Source organism: Pseudochaenichthys georgianus, unplaced genomic scaffold, assembly GCF_902827115.2.
Source record: "Pseudochaenichthys georgianus unplaced genomic scaffold, fPseGeo1.2 scaffold_426_arrow_ctg1, whole genome shotgun sequence".
NCBI classification, from domain to species: Eukaryota; Metazoa; Chordata; class Actinopteri; order Perciformes; family Channichthyidae; genus Pseudochaenichthys; species Pseudochaenichthys georgianus.
The window spans coordinates 1-6,363 of NW_027262991.1; the positions used below are offsets into that span (position 1 = coordinate 1).

Genomic DNA, 6,363 nt, shown 5'->3' on the forward strand with positions numbered 1-6,363 from the left:
ATAAATCCCGATTCCTATCAAGCAGAGGTGGAAGAAGTACTCAGAACTTCCAGTTAAGTAAAAGTGAGGTTGCTTCTCTTGTTTTATACAGTATTTTGTGTTTTTGTCCAATCGGGGCCACAAACTGCAGCACAGTAGCAGGGGTCTTTTTTGGACTCGATGCCTATAATCACCCAATAGTAAAACTCTCTAATTGTGTGCTAGTACATATTCCAAACAACAGTGAAGCTATGTTGCATTTGCGGAGACTGGGAACCTAGTTTTCCTCTTGGCTTACAAAGATTATACCACTCATCTGCCCACATTCACAAGACATCGTAACTACCACTACGCTGGCGAGGTCAACAGCACGGTCAACAAAGTGGATTGTTCAACAGATATTCTATAAGCTCCAAGTCATTTAAGAAGGGATACATTCCACCGGTCATCCCTTACAGTGATTTGATGTCGAGCATCTCACTGAGTTCTCAAATCAATGGGAGTCGGCACGGAGAACATCCCTCTTTACTTGTACACTTACTGTGTTTGCTGTAGCAAAGTCCAAGTGGTGTAGGCATTATACTTTATCTTCAGACAACAAAGAACTGTCTATTGCATTGGCCGGGAATCAGACTCGGGTCTCCCACGTGGCAGGTGAGAATTCTACCACTGAACCACCAATGCTGAATTAAAAAGCCACCATAGGGCAGTTGAGGCGAAAAGTTCAGCCAACAAAGACTGTTTTTCAAGCAACCACGCTTCTATAGCCAAGTGAGGGCCACCGCGAGGGCTTGGACTGGGACAACTATGGTGGTGTCTGTTCTTGAGGACGGCCTCCACAATAACTCTGGTTTCTCTTCAAAGCGTATAAGCAGTGTGCGAAAAAGTACACGTCCCACCGTCCGGGACGTGTTATTTACAATATCGGACAAGTAGATCTTTCAATTGACTTGTCCGGCGGACAAGTGACATTTATTGACAAATTATTGATACATTCAGTTTACAAAAGGCAGAACTCATTTGCAAATTGTACGTGTCGATTCCTAAGGAAATGCATCTAGCCGCATTCTGTACAGTTAGACGGGGGCGGGGCGGGAAGTGTAGCACAGTGGCAGGGTTGGGATTGGCAAAACTCGGTTCCGAGTAGGAACAAATAACAATTGTCCGGTACCGGACCAATTAAGAGTTGTGAGGACAGGAGGCGAGGCCGAGCCACGAGGACTGCATCTCTCTCTCTCTCTCTCTCTCTCTCTCTCTCTCTCTCTCTCTCTCTCTCTCTCTCTCTCTCTCTCTCTCTCTCATCTCTCTCTCTCTCGGTCTCTCTCTCTCTCTCTCTCTCTCTCTCTCTCTCGTCTCTCTCTCTCCTCTCGTCTCTCTCTCTCTCTCTCTCTCTTCTCTCTCTCTCTCTCTCTCTCTCTCTCTCTCTCTCTCTCTCTCTCTCTCTCTCTCTCTCTCTCTCTCTCACAGCCTCATCTTTGTCAAACTTTCTTATGTTCTTTCTCTAACACATAATGAAGGTTATTAAGCGTTTTAGCTCCTGTGTTGTTAATATTGACCACCATTTCCTTTATGAAGTAAAGCAGCCTCCCTGTCTGTGTCCTCGCGCTGTCCTCACATCCCCGGACCCCCAGACTCGGAGGAGCACAGGGATGTCAGTATTGTTTATGAAGCAGGGTATAGAAAGTACATTATTGAAATGAAAATACTATTTATTTACTTTTACAAACAGTGAGCAGCTGGGCAGCTGCAGCATGTGTATTGCAGGACATGTGTAAGCTTGCAAGTGTCTTTGAGTTGTAGACAAGCGCTAGGCCTATAGGCTATACATCTAATGTGTCATTATTATTATTATTATTATTATTATTAGTTATGTCCTGTTGGACATGTGTGGTTGGACTCTGTCTCACAGGCAGGTTGCAGTGTAACATCACAGATTATTTTTATATAATTGTATTCAATAACCGTAAGAAATTCAACAGTATGAAGTGATTTGTAAATAGGAATACAGATTTGACTTATATATTTGTTTTCCAGTTTGTCATGGGACTTATTTACCCTCTCAAAGAACCGGAATCGAGAACCAAAAATAACCGGAATCGTTAAAATCCAAACGATACCCAACCCTATGTGTGATGCAGTAAAATCTTACCGCTCACTTACGTTAGCGGTGTCGTAAAAACCGTGGGAAAATGTAAAATACGATGACGAAGAAGAAGATTTCAGTGGCCCCAAATTGTTGTCCATTCTGGACAAGTGAAAAATGTATTCGGACAAGTAAATTGCCAAACTCACTTGTCCATGGACAAGTACTCTCTAAAAACTTTTTCTCACACTGATAAGTCTTTCGCCTTTTACTAAAGACTTCCGTGGAGAGCAACACCTACGAGTTCAACCTATTTTTGGTAGGCTTGGCCATTTGGCTGAGCATTCTGAGTTTGTGAAAGACAAGAGCAGTCATTAGCACCTGGGCGTAGTGATGGCAAAATGAAGCTTTGAATGAAGCTTCGAACCACTTGGAAAATTGTGTCGGAAATAGGTTCATTTCTCGAAGCTTCAGTTACAGCGACCTCTCCTGGCGAAGTGCAAGGCTGCAGTGGGTTTAACGTTTCTTTGCCTTGAAAAATATTCGATGCACACACACTAAGACTGAATATCATGTTCTATTTGCAATTTAAAGATTGATAATTGTGTGTATTGGGTTATTAAGAAGAGACTAGAGAGTGCTAGACATGTTTTTGGGCGGAGAGGGCCTTTTATCAGTCATTAAAGTTGAAAAGCAATGGTTAAAATACATCCATTCCGGGCTTTGAACCAGCTGCGCGGAGGACATCGGCCTTTTGGCTAAGATCAAGTGTAGTATCTGTTCTTATCATTTTTTCCAGGAAGGACATTTCGAATCGCGAGGAGAAAGGAGCGATGGCCGGGAGGGCCGATGATGGTCAGCCGATCCCAAGAGTCGGGCTGAGATTCACACAGCGTTTTCAGGCAGTTGATGCGGCGGAAGATGTCATGTCGAGGACATGGTTCTGCAGGAAAGTCATCATGGAGCAGCTAAATCTGAAGGTCGATGCCATCTACTGGCTACAATGGAACCAGCAGGAAAAGGCTTTTGACGTCACCCTACAGGACGAGCAAGTATACACGAAAGTTGCTAAGGACTGTGTTGCTGCTGCTATGCTAAAGCCGCTAGCCTGCTACAAGGTTTTACATTTGGACAGACCAAATTTCAGGACAATCACGGTCCACATGTTTAATCCCTTTGTGACTGACAAAGCGCTGGCTGATTTTTTGAGGCTGTATGGGGAAGTGCTAACTGCAGCAAGGCATGTCAAGGACACCATGGGGATCTGGACAGGTCGAAGGCAGTTCCAGGTGCTTCTTAAATCTGATCCAGAGAGTTTTGGCGGCCTCAACCACCCGCCTGCCTCCTTCAGCCTTGGAGCAGATCGAGGGTACCTATTCTACCCGCGCCAGCCAGCTTTCTGCAGGCGATGCAGACAATCAGGCCATGTGGATGGAGGGTGCAGCGGCGCCAGCTGCCGGTTTTGTGGCCAAAGAGGACATGAGGCCAAAGACTGTACAGTGCCAAAGGCCTGCCATGGCTGTGGTGGGATCGACCATCTATACCGAAGCTGTCCCGAGCGCAGGAGGACGTTTGCGGAGGAAATGGAGTTCGAGGACCTTCTGGAAGGGCTTATTCAGTGCCAGAAGGCTATTTTTTCAGAGAGCACGGGGGGGACCGTGACAGTGGAGCAGGGACCAGGAGGCGGCTCGGGGGCTGACAGCGTGGACAAAGGCCCTGTGGGGAATACAGACTCAACTGTATCAGCCGAGGTGGGTGTCAAGACAGGGGCACGTAAAATAGCGGAGGCTTTCGGAACAGAGGCTTCAGCAGACAATGGGGACTGCTCGCAGATCGGAGACAACAAAAGGTCAAAGACTGAGGGAACGAGGAGGAAGTTGCAGGCCAAAGAGGTGGTGGCGGCGGTGGGTGAAGGAGATGGGCTGCAGAAGAGGGAGGGACCAGTGAAGGACAGTGACCAGGGGAGGGGCAAAGTGGACGAAGGCCATGGTTTGGGTTGAGGGACGAAGGAGGAGGACCCAGGGGTTGTAGGGGCTGTGCTCCCATCAGGGTTGCCACTGGTCCGGGAGCTAACTGCCGAACCACTGCTGCAACCGCCTCCCTTGGGGGATGACACACAAGGAGGCGTGGTGTGTCCCTCCACCTTTTCAAGTATGCTTCCCGTGTTATGGGCCGACCAGATGGACAGTGACGACCCCTATGCATCGTGCTGAAATGGGGACAACACGCCATTTTGGAAAGATGGAAGGGAGGTTTAGGGCTGGTGGGGTGAAGACCAGATCACCTAACTGTATTTGCATGTATGAAAAGTAAAAGTGTTATATGTGTTGTATTTAATGTCAATTGTTTACTTGTTTGTAAACTGTGTATATGAATGAAGTAAATTGAAGATTTGTTATAATAAAAAAAATCTGTTCTTATCAGTTTAATATCTGATACGTCCCCTATACGGGGACTATATATTAAATGGATTTTTAGCACTTGGAGCTGAAAGAGGGGCTTGCCACGTTCACTCCATGCATCGACCCGGGTTCCAAGTGGGAAAGGATGACAAGAAAATAAATGAAAAAGCCAAAACAGAAAGGGGGGAAAGGAGTTCCAGACCTCCACTTGTTTCTAGGAAGCAGATATACATCACTCCACATCTACGCTTCCACAGCCCCCTCCAAAAACCCAAAGACGGCGGCAATGACAAGATTCTGGATGGGAAGTTTTCTACGAAGGATAAAGATCTTACCAATAGATCTCAAAGTACCAGTGTCTTTTAACCTGCCACCACCTTGTGCTTTCAAATCGAACGTTTTTAAAGAAACTCCAGCTTGAGCGGGAGGGTTTGCATGTTTTAACTAACCATCGCTCTCTTATCTCTGTTGTGCAGGAGCGAGAACCAGTGAGTCCAGAGCACGGGGTCACCTTTGGTGAGCCCTCAACAGTTTGGTGTAACGTGAACCATCCCACTCTGACAAACAGACTCCGGGATATGTCATGGATGGTGGCTCATGAGATCCTCCCAGTCAGGTCCGTAATGCACTCCCGGGGCATGGCGGCGAACTCAACTTGCACCCGACCAGGCTGTGGCGTACCTGAGACGGTGAGGCATCTGCTCTGGGAGTGTAGCGCTGCCGTAGACCAGTGGGCAAAAGCCGGCTCCTTAAAATTCCCGTGCTTGCCAGCAAGGGAGGACCTCACAGCACAGCTCATACTATATGGGGTGAGCCAGAAACAGGACTGTTCTAGGGACTTTTCCAAGCAGTGGCTCACCCTAGCTGCCATTAAAGATGCTATATGGACCTCCAGAAACTTGCTGGTAAGAAGGCACATGCAGATCCCCCCCGTGGCTGTGATCCAGATGGCTGCGGCAACAATAAAATCAGCGACGCGGCACACCCAGGACACAGCCACAAAGAAAAATCGCCTCTGCGCTCATTCGGATGAAGGAGCCTGAGCCACACGGGAAAGGTCAAAGCAGCGCAGGCCTGACTCTCCGGGGGGTCTCCTCTGAGCCCCGTGACAAAGATCCGAGAGAAACAACCTGTTAAATGGGAGTGGGATGAGTTAATCTTGATAGGGACTCACTGCGCTCCTGGACAACAATTTACCCAATGTACCCCCTTTTAAAAAAAAAAGAAGATTTTAAATGAAAACTCTTTGCATATAAAATGTTTTAATGAAATGCGATGTTTTTTTTTATGAAAATGGGTCTGATCTTAAAGTGTACATGTATTTATTTTATGAAAACTCAAAATACACTTATGTGACAAAAAAAATGATTTAAATATGAAAAGTACATGAATTAAGTGACAATAAAACTTTTCCCAAAAGAAAAAAATCTGTTCTTATCAGTTTAATATCTGATACGTCCCCTATACGGGGACTATATATTAAATGGATTTTTAGCACTGGGAGCTGAAAGAGGGGCTTGCCCCGTTCACTCCACGCATCGACCCGGTATTGCAGCGCCTCCGGGAACGGTGCACCCATCTCCTGACTTGTGGAAAAACAAACAAAGACGCATCTCGAAACCAAAGCAGATGGTTTCAATTGAGGGCAGAAACTGCAGCACATCAGCAGGGTACCAATTTTATTGTATGTGCTATCGAAATAACACAATATTGCCCTGCATCTGGGGGGTATTCCCAGGTCTCTGAGCAAGGTCAACTTTGTATTATGGTAGCAGAACACATAGAGCTCAAAGGGAGCAAAACACTGGGTTTAAATGGGCCGAAAACTGCAGACAGAAGCTGCGCGAGCATGGTTCGTGGCTCTCGCCTTTGGCTTCTTTGGCATTGAGTCCAAAAAAG

The 6,363-nt window shown here is 46.6% G+C and overlaps 1 non-coding gene and 2 pseudogenes across 1 annotated transcript; all 3 read left to right on the forward strand.

Annotated features, from left to right (window-relative positions):
- Nucleotides 1-2,296: 2,296 nt before the first annotated feature.
- LOC117442416 (U5 spliceosomal RNA) lies at nt 2,297-2,406 on the forward strand. The gene has a single exon (XR_004551517.1). It is a non-coding gene; the product is annotated as a U5 spliceosomal RNA (small nuclear RNA).
- A 2,035-nt stretch (nt 2,407-4,441) lies between these two features.
- LOC117442415 (U2 spliceosomal RNA) lies at nt 4,442-4,620 on the forward strand (annotated as a pseudogene).
- A 1,247-nt stretch (nt 4,621-5,867) lies between these two features.
- Nucleotides 5,868-6,044, forward strand: LOC117442421 (U2 spliceosomal RNA; annotated as a pseudogene).
- Nucleotides 6,045-6,363: the final 319 nt, after the last annotated feature.